Source organism: Papaver somniferum, unplaced genomic scaffold (assembly GCF_003573695.1).
Source record: "Papaver somniferum cultivar HN1 unplaced genomic scaffold, ASM357369v1 unplaced-scaffold_15, whole genome shotgun sequence".
In the NCBI taxonomy this organism is placed as follows: domain Eukaryota; kingdom Viridiplantae; phylum Streptophyta; class Magnoliopsida; order Ranunculales; family Papaveraceae; genus Papaver; species Papaver somniferum.
The window spans coordinates 3,929,851-3,944,827 of NW_020624376.1; the positions used below are offsets into that span (position 1 = coordinate 3,929,851).

At 38.5% G+C, this 14,977-nt stretch overlaps 1 pseudogene; it reads left to right on the forward strand.

Moving 5' to 3' along the window:
• On the forward strand, positions 1–100 carry LOC113335832 (annotated as a pseudogene).
• The last annotated feature ends 14,877 nt before the right edge of the window (positions 101–14,977 follow it).

Here is a 14,977-nt window from a genome sequence, read left to right on the forward strand (position 1 = left end):
AAACCATGATGAGGACATTGGTCTAATAACTCATTGAACCTTTCCAAATACCTATACAAAGATTCTCCCTCCTGTTGTGTAAACGTGCAGATTTGCGTCCTAATAGACGAAGTTTTGTGCCTAGGGAAAAACTTGTTCAAAAAGGCAGATGTAAGTTGTTCATAGGTTTCAATTGATTCGGAAGCCAAACTATACAACCACGACTTGGCTTTATCTTTTAAGGAAAAGGGGAATAACCTAAGTTTTAAAGCATCATCATCAAGGTTTCTAATTTTCAGGGTACTACAAATTTCCTCAAAGTCCCCAACATGGAAATAGGGGTTTTCATTTTCTTTCCCTAAAAAGATTGGGAGCAACTGTAAGGTTCCAGGCTTAAGTTCATAATTTTCTTCAGTTTCAGGTAACGTGATACACGAGGGACGAGTAGTCCTAGTAGGATTCAACAAGACTTTCAAAGTTGCCATTTCTGGCGCTATTGGACTATCAGGGATTCTTTTCTCAAACGGATGTTCAAAAACGGAATCTTCATGAATCGGACTTTCTAAATTGAGGTAATCAAGACGCTTAGAAATACTAGGTTTCTCTTTAACAAATCTACCTAGGGCGTCTCTTTTACGTTCAGGCATGCAACAGAATAAGGTAGGGAATTCTATGCAAACACGAAACAAGGCTGACTCAACCAAATCAAACCTAAATTTCTAGCAAACAAAAAACATGATGGCTCCACTTAGATTGTTTCTAGACCAGCTTCTATTCTTTCAAAAAGGAACTCGTTACAATCTGAGCAAACCCCTCTGGAATCAATCCGAGTCAAAGTAAGTTGAATCGAGGCGAGGGAAGCTTAGTGGAGCTTTGATACCCAAGGCCTCACCGGTTACAAGGCGGCGCAGTCACGCATTCAACTCACAGAAACCTTCAAGAACTTCGAAGTATGCTCAAAAGAGTAACCAATAATCTTCGAACGACTTTCCTATTAAGCTCGTTACCCTATAGGTCTCATTCTAGTCAAAATTTTAGGCTTAGGTTCGCGTTTGGTTTCGTTTTCCTAAGGCGGGCGAGAAGAGAACGGTGATGAAATCCGAACCCTTATCTTGTATGGCCAGTCCTTTCCCTTTACTAGGAAATTAAAGCAGTCGTTTTCAAGTCCTCAACATATATGCAAACGAAGGAATACAGTAAACCCGCTGACAGGGGATTCGCGGGTGTTTCGTAAAACTTACCTCCCGTACCAGACGGGCGAAGAACCGCTGAAGTCGACTCGGGCCACGACTCCTATGTCATGTACGAACCCGAGGGGCCGAGGCGATATCGTAATCACCGTCCTTCTCTGCACACAGTTTATATTTAAACCAACCCTTCCTTAGGGTTTTAAAAAAAATAATAATGTCCAAAGTCCAATGTCCAAGTGTCCAAAAAAGAAAAGAAAAATTACAAAAATAACAAACCCTAATACAGTTCTCTCTCTTGTTTTTTTAATAATAAAGAAAAATAACTAAAAAGAAATTGTTTTATTTTCCGTTCTTTTTGCTTTAATCTTTCGCTCCAAGTCTTTATGCTTTAAGATCCAATCTTTACGAAATCACCAAACTCCTTGGCTCAATTCTCTTTATGATCCAAAACCTGTAGACAAAAAATAAATACCAAAAAACGTAAAAAAGAAAAAAAATAATAAAAACCTAAAAAATAAAAGAAAAAATAAGTCTAAAACCCTAAAAGCAAATCCGCGTTGGCGGCGCCAAAAATTGATGTGATTGTAGATAGTGATAAAAGTGATTCGATTCTCAGACTTGCGAAGGATAAAATATAGACTTAAATTCTAAATAAAAATAGAAAACTCAAACAAATATGATGTTGTTATCAATATTAAAAGAACACTGAGGCTAAGATTCCACTATTTTCCAAGTTCAAAGTGATTTAAATCCAATTTTTTCGTTTAATTTGATTCTAAGATGTTGCAACAAGTAGATTTTTAAAATAACAAGTGTAAATCAAAAGCATGAGATATCAAAAACCTAAGTCCAAGCATATACCATCAATGGAAATCACAATTGTTGAATAAAAATCATTAAAACAATTCTCAAACAAGGCAAATAATCATATAAATAATTGTAATAAATAAGATAAATAGAAAATACCACTCTTTATTGGAAAAATAGCTTCCTCTATCGCCTCAGTAATGGGGTTTAGCTTATTGTATTAATCATGATCTCAAAATATGTATATATGGCTCAAAAGATGATTAAAAGGATGAAAAGTAATAAAACAGACTCTTTGCAACGTCAAGACGGCGTTACAAATAAACTGTTACAATGGACTGTCTGTTACAGAAACGATAGAAGCGAAGTGCTGTAGAACAACGACAGTGTTCTGCGACAGTTGGTCGTGGGTTGATGTTCTTCGTGTTCTTCAGCAGCACCAGCAGAACAGCTTTCCTGCAACTCGTGATTTTTGCTCTCTGTTCTCTTCTAAACCTCTCCTAAAGTTCCCTTCTTCCTCTCTGCCTCGAAACCAACCTATTTATACCTCACAGGCTCCCAAGTAAACCCTAACAACTCGAGTTTATCTTCATTCTTCTTTCACATAAAGTTTTCTCTTTTTATTTTTTACGCCTCTCTGTTTTGCTTCTACCGAGAATTGCTGCTTATTTTTCCGAATCTGTGACACATACCAATCCTGTTTTGGTGTATCAACTGAATCCCAATCCATCTCTACGTCAAAATCCGACTAAAACTAAGCCCAATCATCAACAGAACCCAATAAACTTCCGACGCCTATGTTTGCTTCTACCGGCTTCTCTAGCCCAATTCGCTCGGTCCAATCACTTGTAGCAACCCTGTTGTGCTCTAACATGTCCACACCGAAGAAAATCCGAGGTTGAATCTCCTTAAATCGTCTCAAGAATGCGAACTCTAATATGAGTCACGTCTGCCACAATTTGCCGCCATTTTCAAAATTCAAAAGGTGAAGGTGACCTCCCCATAGTAATTAGGTTACCCCTTATCCAGGGTGCTGGGGTCCGCATAACACTTGTCCCTTGGATGCCTTTAGTAATTTTTTTGGGATGTTTTCAACACTTTTTCAGGGTTCCTCCGGGGTATTTCTGGGGTGTCTCTGGCATACTTCTGGGGTGCTTCTGGTACGTTATCTACGGAGGTTTAAATGCCACATTTTGAGCCAATTTCGCCGCAAAAGCTTATTTCTCCAAAAACACCTACAAAGACATAAAATAACCAAATAAGTACAAAATTGAGCACTAACAATATATACAATTGGGACAAATTAGACACATAAATGCGTCTATCAAATACCCCCAAACTTATTATTTGCTAGTCCCGAGCAAATCAAAACTACAAAATAAAATCTTAACTTATTGTCGCAGGCATCGTCGATTGCATTTAGCGTATGCAATAAGCCTTTAAACCCCTAGGTGTCCCTAGTGGCCGAGTTATAGTCTCGGGAGGGCTTACCAGAGGTATACCCACAAAACCTTTATACTCCAGACCCTAGCTATCTACGCAGAACCTTGGAAAGCACTAAAGAATCTCCTTGGTTGGCATACTTATTGACTACAGGAGGAAGTACCCTGATGCGAAATTCCAATTGATGTACACGAGTTTGCACTCAAGCATACTAAAATTCATATATAAGTGACAGAGCTCTACTCAGATAGTTGCACTATGGACATCATATTCAGAGTCAAAACTAATCACATGGATAGATCAAGAAGATGGATATAGAAAAACATAGATGGTTTTGATGTTTACTAAGTGAACGGCGTTTCCCATATCTGTCTGAAGGCCTCCGCCAAAATGAACCTATCCTAATGGATTGAGATACTAGTCTGACTAATATCAACACAACTGCATATACAAGGGAACCAGTGATTGATAATCCTAACTCTAGGTCAACACAGCTGGCATATACAAGGGTACCAGTGGTCGAATTTATTGAATTTATTCCTTTTGGTCAAATGGTCTGGTCTCAATATATTTTTTTTTTCAACTTTTTTTTTTTATGGTATCTCAATCACTCTAATTAACCCTAGCATTGGTAACAACTTGAATCGTGAGCCCCACCTAATCACTTAGAGAAACATAGTTTAAAAACAAAACAAAATAAAAATAGAAGTGAAAAGGACTCAACGAGATATGGTGAAACTATCATGTTATTTCTAACACCTGAGCTCTGTGCTTTTATGAATAGACTCTTCTAGATGTTTCCATCTAATCAGATTGGTTCCTCAACTCCTACAACCAAAATGCTTCCATCCACTTAGGTTGGTTAGTGCTATCCTTAATATGCATAAATTTCTAGGCTCTGGAGTTTATTTAAAACAAAAAGTTTCTACCCCACCCCCAAACTTAAATCTAACATTGTCCTCAATGTTTCGAATGAAAGAACAATACCAAAAATATAAGTAACATGAGGAAATAGTAAAGAGAGAGTTTGGAAAGATAGTACCTGGGTGATGTGAAACCAAAAACTGACAAAAATATTATACAACATACAAATCGCCTCGATGGTCAATCAAGGGTAAACAGAGTCCTTGCCAAATACTAAACGGTAGGGTGACATTCCAATGGGTGTATTAAACGCGGTACGGTAAGCCCATAAGCATCAGTAAGCCTCGAAGACCAATCTTTCCTATTAGGATTAACTATTTTCTCTAAAATACGCTTAATTTCCCTATTGGAAACCTCTACCTGACCACTAGTCTGTGGGTGATACGGGGTAGCTACTTTGTAGGTAATACCATATTGTTTCATGAACAAAGAAAACGGTCTATTACAAAAGTGTGAACCCCCATCACTAATTATAGATCGCGGTGTACCAAAACGTGTAAGTATATTCTCTTTCAAAAACTTAATTACGACCTTATGGTCATTTGTTTTACACGGAACCGCCTCAACCCACTTAGACACATAGTCTACAGCGACAAATATGTAAAGATAACCAAAAGAATTAGGAAATGGACCCATAAAATCAATGCCCCACACATCAAAGACCCCAATCACTAAAATAGGGTTCAAAGGCATCATATTTTTACGGGAAATGGTTCCTAACCTCTGGCAACGATCACAAGAAACACAGTGACTGTGGGAGTCTTTAAACAGTGAAGGCCAGTAAAATCCACATTGCATTATCTTAGCAGCAGTCTTCTTAGCACTAAAATGACCCCCACAAGCATGTTCATGACAAAAGGAGAGAATACTGGACTGGTCACTCTCAGATACACATCTCCTAATAATCTGGTCGGGATAATACTTAAACAAATAAGGATCGTCCCAAAAGAAATGCTTAACCTCGTCTAAAAACCTAGAACGATCTTGTTTACCCCAATGTTGAGGGGTATGGCCAGTAACATGATGAGTGCTAAAAAGTGCATATATTTATCCCTTTTTGTTGGCATTTAACTCATCCTTTGTGCATTAATTCTACATTTTATCCCATATTCTGTATTTTCATTGTTTTCAAGAATAAATATTTTTCTTACTTAATTTTATATTTTTAGGTAATAAATAAAGTTTGGATGAATTGCGGAGCGGAATAGAGCAGAAAAGTAGTGAAAAGCCGGGAGGAGTTACGCAAGGAAGCCGCGAAGAACGTTGTGCACAAAACCAAGAGGCTAGGAATGGTCTTGAAGAAGAAGAATTGTCCTTAAAGAAGATATGGGCTTGGCATACCCAAGGCCCAAAACCCTTACTCAAACACATTTCCACTATCCAAGCCCGTCTCGGATTTCAGCCGTCAGATCGAAGCATTTCAGCATCCTACGGTCGCTCCATCATCGCACATCAAACTCCGAAGCCCCCGCTTTACATCGCAACGCCCATCTCCATCTTGGGTCGTCCGTTTTGCTACATCCCTTCATCCGACGGTCGCTCCACGCTTACCTCCGTATCGCCGTTGGATCCACCTACCATCTTCCCATCCATCGCTCCTTGTCGCAGATCATCAAACCTCTCTGCACCCGCCTAACACCCAAGTATCGAACACCCTATACCCCTAGCCAAACGCCCCCTAACCCTAACTCTATCGACTTCTTCTTTCTTCTCCATCTCTTCTTCCTTCCCCCGTCTGCAGAACCCGTACCACCACCATGTCCGCCATCATCACCACCAACTCCACTTCCACAACCACCACTTCCACCAACTGCCAACAAACACCATCATCATCACTCACAAATCCCTCTAACGTGCCCATCATTTCCTATTCACTGATTTCCCTAGTCTAGGGTTTTTGAAAATTAGGGAAAAGAATTGATGGACATGGAAGAAATTAGGTGAGCTAGAGACAAACTGACACATGGGAATGGAGTAGGAGAACAAGAGGAAGGATGGGTCAGTGTGGATTGAAGAGAAATCGCATCAAAGAAGGTAAAATCCGAAACCCTAATTTCTCTGCCAAATTAGGTATTTGGGAAATTGTCCCCAATTTTCAATTGAAAAAAGCATGGAGAAGAACAGAGATGATATGGGTATGGTTGAATTAAGTGAATTAGGTGAGAAACCCTAATTATGTACTGTTTGATTTTGGGGATTTTTGGGGAAGAACCCTAATTTTGTAGTTTTGGGAAATTGGGTCTGTGGGTATAAATAGGAAGTGTGGGTGTGTATGAGAGGGGATATGCCTGGATTAGCCAGAGCACCACCTCAGAGGCCTGGACTATCCAGTGCCCTCAATTATCCATGTTCTGTGAATTTCAATTATAGTTCTTAATTCAGTTAATTTCAATTTCAAATGTTAATTATGTTTATCATGTTTTTAATTACTGTCAACATGTTCTAGTTCTTCAGTTAGGGCTCAGATGAAGCCTAGTGCACTGTTGAATGATGTATTGCTAGGATAGTTATCTTGATGCCTGTTTTGCTTGAGCAATGGGAAGTATCAGTGCTCTGGTATGCCTGTGATTGACTGTGCTGTCAAAGACAGTCAATACTAGGGGCAATCAGTGAGCAAGCTGATTTCCTCCCTTCTAATATATCTCAAGGTCTTCAACTCAACCTAGAATTGCATTGCTTGATTAGGTCACAGGTGGATTCTAAGCCTTGGCTTAACCACAATCCTTTACAATCACTTAAATTTCAGTTCTATTTTGTTCCCTGCTAAATTTACTTTCCTTCACTGTTTTTCTTGCATTTTGAAGCTGTTGTGCACTGAAATCAGTGCAAAAACTCCCCATGCCCTTGGCTTACAACCTTGGTTCCCTGCTATTTTTATTTTATATCCTCTGCCATTTAATCTTTGCTGTTTTGCCATCTTGTGTTAACTGCTTGGTTTGTTAACTGTTTTGGTTCTTTGCATCTGCCATATTACCTTGCCTTACTCACTGCCATAGTGCTTTGCACCCATTGATAGCTTAGGATAATTTCTTGTATGCTCCCACTCCCTGTGGACTGATCCCATTCTTACTTTCTATACTAAAACTTGACCTTGTATACTGGCAAGTCTTTTGTGTGTCATTCCCAAGCACACCAAGTTTTTGGCGCCGCTGCCGGGGAGTGGTGCTGCCATCTGCTGATTTCCTTTGCTGTCCTGCCCTGCAATCATTGCATGCAATCATTGCACAAGATCATTGCAGCTTCTTCCTTGCAATCATTGCACACTGCTTCTGCAATCTTTGCACAAGATCATTGCACTCTTGTTCACTTGCAGGTGCCACAGAGTTGCTGCTGCAACTGAGCTGGGCTGCTGCTACTATGCGAACTGGGCTCCTAGTCTGCTGCTCCTGAGCTGGGCTCTGTTGCTGCTGGGTTTGTGCACCTGCTGTTGCTGGGCTTTCTGCGTGAGCTGTTAAGGACGATCCTAAAGCCCAACTGGGCTGTGCAACTAAAAGGGGACTAAAAGCCCAATTGGGCTTCCCTCCAAAAAGGTAAACCTAAACCCAAACCCAAATTTTTTGGGCTTGTAATTTTTTTTGGGTTTATATTGTTATTCTCTTTTGGGCTTGTAATTTTAATTATCTTTTTGGGCATGTAATAATTATTTTAATTTTAATTTTATTTCTTTCTTTATTTGGGATTGTAATAATTTTAGTTTTATTTTTTTTGTGGGTTTGTAATAATTAGTTTTATTTTATTTCTTTCTTTATTTGGGCTTGTAATTTAGTTGTTTGTTAGGCTTGTAGTTTCTTAATAGTGGGCTTGCTCTAACTTAACTTTTTGGATTTTGGGCTTGCCTCTTTTGTGAACCAAACTTAACTAAATTTTGGGCTAAAAAAAAAAAAAAAAAATTTGCTCCTTATTTCAAAAACCAAAATTTTTCTCCCTCTTTAAAAACCAAAATTTTATCCCAAGCAAACCAAATTTTCTTTTCAAAACCCTTTCAAACCAAATTTTCAAAACCCATTAAAACCAAATTTTTTGAAAAAATGGGCGAGTGTGTGAATAAACTCCGTAGTCTCCATGAATACATGTACCCTAACATAATAAGTCAGTTATCATGTATCGTCTTACCCCAGACTGATGGCCCATTTGAACTAAACGCAAGCATGATACAAATACTTCCTATATTTCGAGGGTTCGATTCTGAGAATCCCTATAACCATGTAAGAGAGTTTGAACAAATTGTCCGGGCTTTACAACCTGACCATATATCCGAAGACTCTTTGAAATTGCGCTTGTTTACATTTTCTTTAAAGGAAAGGGCTAAAACATGGTTTTACAATCTGAGACCGCAGTCATCACCACTTGGGACCAACTCACAAATCAATTTGTCGGAAAGTTCTTTCCACATCATAGGACCATCTCTATTCGTCGAAGTATTAATTGTTTTTCCAGTTAGATGGAGAAACACTTTTTCATTATTTTGAACGATTTAATGATTTGTTGTTTGAGTGTCCTCATCATGGCCTCGAGAAGTGGAGACTGGTCGCCATTCTTTATGAGGGACTAGACTTTAAGTCTCGAGCCTTGGTTGAATCTATGTGTAATGGTGAATTCATTGATAAAACTGTGGACGATGCATGGTTATTTCTAGCTGAAGTTGCAGAGAAAACCCATCAGTGGGAAACCTATAGGGAAACTAGGACCATGCCACATGATATGGGTAATCACCATGAGTCAGATGTTGATTTTCCCAATGAGCTTAATTCTGGATATAGTGTTTCATACCCTATTGCTGAAAATGTCAATCCATATTCACCTATTTTAGAGGCAGATGTATGGACGAAAAACACTAATGGTTTGACAAAGTAGGATTTCATGTATTTGTGATGATGATGATTATGATGTTATATTAGAAGAACATGTCTATGCTGAAAATGTTATGGAACCTTTGGGTTCAAATACATTAGGCTTTTATGCCCCGACCTTCATGAATGATGTTTCTTCTAGTATTCCATATACATGTGATGAGGCTACTGATTTAGATATTGTGCAGTTATCCTGTGAAGAGCATGACTTAGGTAATGTTGAATCTTCTGTTGACACTAATGATCCTATGCATGAAAATATAGTTGATGTGTCTGATTCCATACTTAAGCCACAATATATTGCTTCTTTTGATGTTAATTTGGATATTTCGGATAACCATGATTCTGAATTTGGACTTGTGAAATTGTGTTGTGATGATGAGCATGCTACACAACTTGATTATGATTTAGAAAATGCTGATGTGACTGATAATATTGGTACTTTTGATCTCATGCATGTGAGAAACTTAGATGTCACCTTCTTGCCTAAGTCACAGATTGAGATTATTCCACCCAACCTAGATTTGGTTTGTAACAAAAATTTTAAACCAACTTTTCTGAAGATTCCCAACCTAGGATTGGAACTGTGTGCCTCTCAAGTCCTCTTGGACTATTTTGCATCTAAATACAATACTTTTAAGGAACCACAGTTGGAATATGCATGTTTGTCCATCCCAAACAAAGTCCATTTTCAGTTAGACCTTGTGAATCCTGCACCCCTAAAATTGTTAGATTTTGTGCTTAAAAGTAAACCTGTTGAAAAATTTAGGTTTAGGGGTGATTCATCCGGTTTTTCACTCTCGCTCTCATTTCAGTCCAATTTTAGTGTTTTGAAACTGTCTATGTTTCAACACTTTGTCTTTTGGGTTGATCCTCAACTCTTTAGACTTTATGTATATAGTGAATTTTTTGTATATAACCTGGTAGGTAGTTTTTAGTGAAATTTTATATTTTCTTTATATTTTGCTATTCCATGGTGATCGCGGCTGAAATATGTTGGATTCTAACCATGAACAATGAAGTTCGGTTCTTTCTTTCGTCAAATCGGGTAATCTCTTTCCTTTCTCTCAAAACTCAACATGTTCTTCTGATTTGTCCAAGTTATGAATATGTTTATCATTAGAAACATTGAGGACAATGTTTAGTTTAGGTTTGGGGGTATAGAGTAGATACCACGATAACATGTTATAATTGAAAACAGAACTCCCGCTTTTTGAAAAAATTTTAAAAATTCCAAAAAAATTAAAAAATGATAAAAAAAAAAAACATAAAAATGGAGCTCATTTACCTTGAAATGTTGACTCTTGTGCAAATATGTAATTATTAGGAGTCTTAGTCTAGATATTTAGGCACCCTGATTCTAGCACAATTCACATAGTGATAAGAAACTTGCACGCGCACGATCTACCAATACATGTATAGCCTCGATCTTCAAGGTGTTTGATAGGAAGTTAGATTGCCAATCACTTTAGAATACTGAATGAGACTTGACTAGCTTGTTCTTTGGTTGGCTGGGATAGAAGTTGGAGGATACGTTAAGAAAAGCAACCATAGAATTTGACCGGATGCATTCGATAAGGGCCACCTCTATGCTAGTCATGTATTATGTTTTTATTTTTGTTCATGTATCAAAAGTGTCACTATGTTGTAAAGATCAAAGTTATTTCTTACAAAAAAAAAAAAAAAAAATTCAGAAAAAAAAAAAAAAAAAAAAAAAAAAATCAAGTATTTATTTATTCCATGTTTTGTCATGTTAAAGACAATAGTTCTCTCTTGTTCCAAAAATAAAAGAGAGTAATCAATGTAAATAAGAGTCATATAAAGAGTTATCTTTTTGTTGTAAATAGTCTTGTAATAAGCAAGGAGGGTGCATCCATCGATGTATAACGCGGGTAAACTGAAATATCACCAACTCATTGGGTGAACATTCACAATTCTCGTAAAGCCGGACAGCTAGCTTGGCTTAGAATTCGGTTCTTAGCCTAAAAACTATCTCTTGGTGGTTAGTAGTCAGAACTTCATGTCATTCTAGAAACATGTGTAGATACACTTTACACTCTTATCACATGTCTTTTTTTGTTATCAGTGCTAGGATTGTGCCTTTGATAGCTAGATTGACATCTCCATTTTGCTGTGAGCTTAAACTGACTTGCACATGTCACATTTGATGGAATCTGAGCTTATATTTTGACCTAGAACTTTGTAGGTACGTTCTAAGCAAACCTTCACGAGACTTCACTCGTCCACTAGGGACACTTAGTGGTTTAAAAGGCTTAGTGCATATGCTAAATGCATTCGAGAGACCAGCGACAGTGGTATAGGTAGGATTTCCTTAGTTTTGTTTTACTTGAGGACAAGTAAAATTCAGGTTTGGGGGTATTTGATGAGTGCTAAAAAGTGCATATATTTATCCCTTTTTGTTGGCATTTAACTCATCCTTTGTGCATTAATTCTACATTTTATCCCATATTCTGTATTTTCATTGTTTTCAAGAATAAATATTTTTCTTACTTAATTTTATATTTTTAGGTAATAAATAAAGTTTGGATGAATTGCGGAGCGGAATAGAGCAGAAAAGTAGTGAAAAGCTGGGAGGAGTTACGCAAGGAAGCCGCGGAGAACGTTGTGCACAAAACCAAGAGGCTAGGAATGGTCTTGAAGAAGAAGAATTGTCCTTAAAGAAGATATGGGCTTGGAATACCCAAGGCCCAAAACCCTTACTCAAACACATTTCCACTATCCAAGCCCGTCTCGGATTTCAGCCGTCAGATCGAAGCATTTCAGCATCCTACGGTTGCTCCATCATCGCACATCAAACTCCGAAGCCCCCGCTTTACATCGCAACGCCCATCTCCATCTTGGGTCGTCCGTTTTGCTACATCCCTTCATCCGACGGTCGCTCCACGCTTACCTCCATATCGCCGTTGGATCCACCTACCATCTTCCCATCCATCGCTCCTTGTCGCAGATCATCAAACCTCTATGCACCCGCCTAACACCCAAGTATCGAACACCCTATACCCCTAGCCAAACGCCCCCTAACCCTAACTCTATCGACTTCTTCTTTCTTCTCCATCTCTTCTTCCTTCCCCCGTCCGCAGAACCCGTACCACCACCATGTCCGCCATCATCACCACCAACTCCACTTCCACAACCACCACTTCCACCAACTGCCAACAAACACCATCATCATCACTCACAAATCCCTCTAACGTGCCCATCATTTCCTATTCACTGATTTCCCCTAGTCTAGGGTTTTGAAAATTAGGGAAAAAGAATTGATGGACATGAAAGAGAAATTAGGTGAAGCTAGAGACAAACTGACACATGGGAATGGAGTAGGAGAACAAGAGGAAGGATGGGTCAGTGTGGATTGAAGAGAAATCGCATCAAAGAAGGTAAAATCCGAAACCCTAATTTCTCTGCCAAATTAGGTATTTGGGAAATTGTCCCCAATTTTCAACTGAAAAAAGCATGGAGAAGAACAGAGATGATAGGGGTATGGTTGAATTAAGTGAATTAGGTGAGAAACCCTAATTATGTACTGTTTGATTTTGGGGATTTTTGGGGAAGAACCCTAATTTTGTAGTTTTGGGAAATTGGGTGTGTGGGTATAAATAGGAAGTGTGGGTGTGTATGAGAGGGGATATGCCTGGATTAGCCAGAGCACCACCTCAGAGGCTTGGACTAGCCAGTGCCCTCAATTATCCATGTTCTGTGAATTTCAATTATAGTTCTTAATTCAGTTAATTTCAATTTCAAATGTTAATTATGTTTATCATGTTTTTAATTACTGTCAACATGTTCTAGTTCTTCAGTTAGGGCTCAGATGAAGCCTAGTGCACTGTTGAATGATGTATTGCTAGGATAGTTATCTTGATGCCTGTTTTGCTTGAGCAATGGGAAGTAATCAGTGCTCTGGTATGCCTGTGATTGACTGTGCTGTCAAAAGACAGTCAATACTAGGGGCATATCAGTGAGCAAGCTTATTTTCCTCCCATTCTAATATATGCTCAAGGTCTTCAACTCAACCTAGAATTGCATTGCTTGATTAGGTCACAAGGTGGATTCTAAGCCTTGGCTTAACCACAAATCCTTTACAATCACTTATAATTTCAGTTCTATTTTGTTCCCTGCTAAATTTACTTTCCTTCACTGTTTTTCTTGCATTTTGAAGCTGTTATGCACTGAAATCAGTGCACAAACTCCCCATGCCCTTGGCTTACATCCTTGGTTCCCTGCTATTTTTATTTTATATCCTCTGCCATTTAATCTTTGCTGTTTTGCCATCTTGTGTTAACTGCTTGGTTTGTTAACTGTTTTGGTTCTTTGCATCTGCCATATTACCTTGCCTTGCTCACTGCCATAGTGCTTTGCACCCATTGATAGCTTAGGATAATTTCTTATATGCTCCCACTCCCTGTGGACTGATCCCATTCTTACTTTCTATACTAAAACTTGACCTTGTATACTTGCAAGTCTTTTGTGTGTCGTTCCCAAGCACACCATAACAAGATAATTCACTATATTTGCATACCAAGGTGATTGGGAAACAGAGAACAATTGTTCGTCAGGAAAGCTATCCCTTATAGGAAGGGCATCACTAGGGGAACTAACAACTAACCTGGATAAGTGGTCTGCTACTATATTTTCAGCACCCTTTTTGTCTCTAACGTCGGGAGAAAATTCTTGTAACAATAGGATCCACCTAATCAATCTAGGTTTGGTGTCCTTCTTAGACAAAAGGTATTTCAAAGCAGCATGATCGGTATAGATTACGATCTTAGAACCTAATAGGTAGGATCTAAACTTATCCAAGGCAAACACGATGGCTAGAAGTTCCTTCTCGGTAGTTGTATAGTTCAATTGGGCATCATTCAGAGTTTTTCTAGCATAGTAAATCACATGAAGTAATTTGTGTACTCGTTGACCTAACACAACGCCTATAGCATAATCTGAAGCATCACACATAATCTCAAAGGGTAGGTTCCAGTTGGGTGCCTGGACTATGGGAGCGGTAGTGAGTAAATTTTTAAGCTTCTCAAAAGCCTCTAAACAAGCATCATCAAAGATAAACTTAACATCTTTTCCAAGCAAATTGCAAAGAGGTCTAGAAATCAAGCTAAAATCCTTAATGAATCGACGGTAAAAACCTGCATGCCCTAGGAATGACCTAATGTCTTTTACGGTTTTTGGGACCTGTAAAGTCTTAATAAGGTCAACTTTGGCTTTGTATACCTCTATACCCTTTGAAGAAATGATGTGCCCTAAAACAATTCCTGATTTAACCATGAAATGGCATTTTCCCCAATTAAGCACTAAATTCTTTTCCTTACACCTAGTCAACACTAATGTCAAATGATGCAAGCACTCATCAAAAGATGAACCAAACACTGAAAAATCATCCATAAAGATCTCTAAAAACCGTTCTACCATATCAGAAAATATGCTCATCATACAACGCTGAAAAGTCGCAGGGGAATTACACATCCCGAAAGGCATGCGTCTATACGCCAATGTACCAAAGGGACATATAAAAGTGGTTTTCTCTTGGTCTTCTGGGGAAATAACGATCTGATTATATCCGGAAATGCCATCTAAAAAGCAATAGAAACTATATCCATCTAATCTCTCTAGCATTTGGTCGATAAAAGGAAGGGGAAAGTGATCTTTCCTTGTGACCTTGTTCAATTTCCAATAGTCGATACAGACACGCCATCCCGTGGTCACTCGGGTTGGGATTAACTCATTATCCTCATTCTGGACTACAGTGATACCTGATTT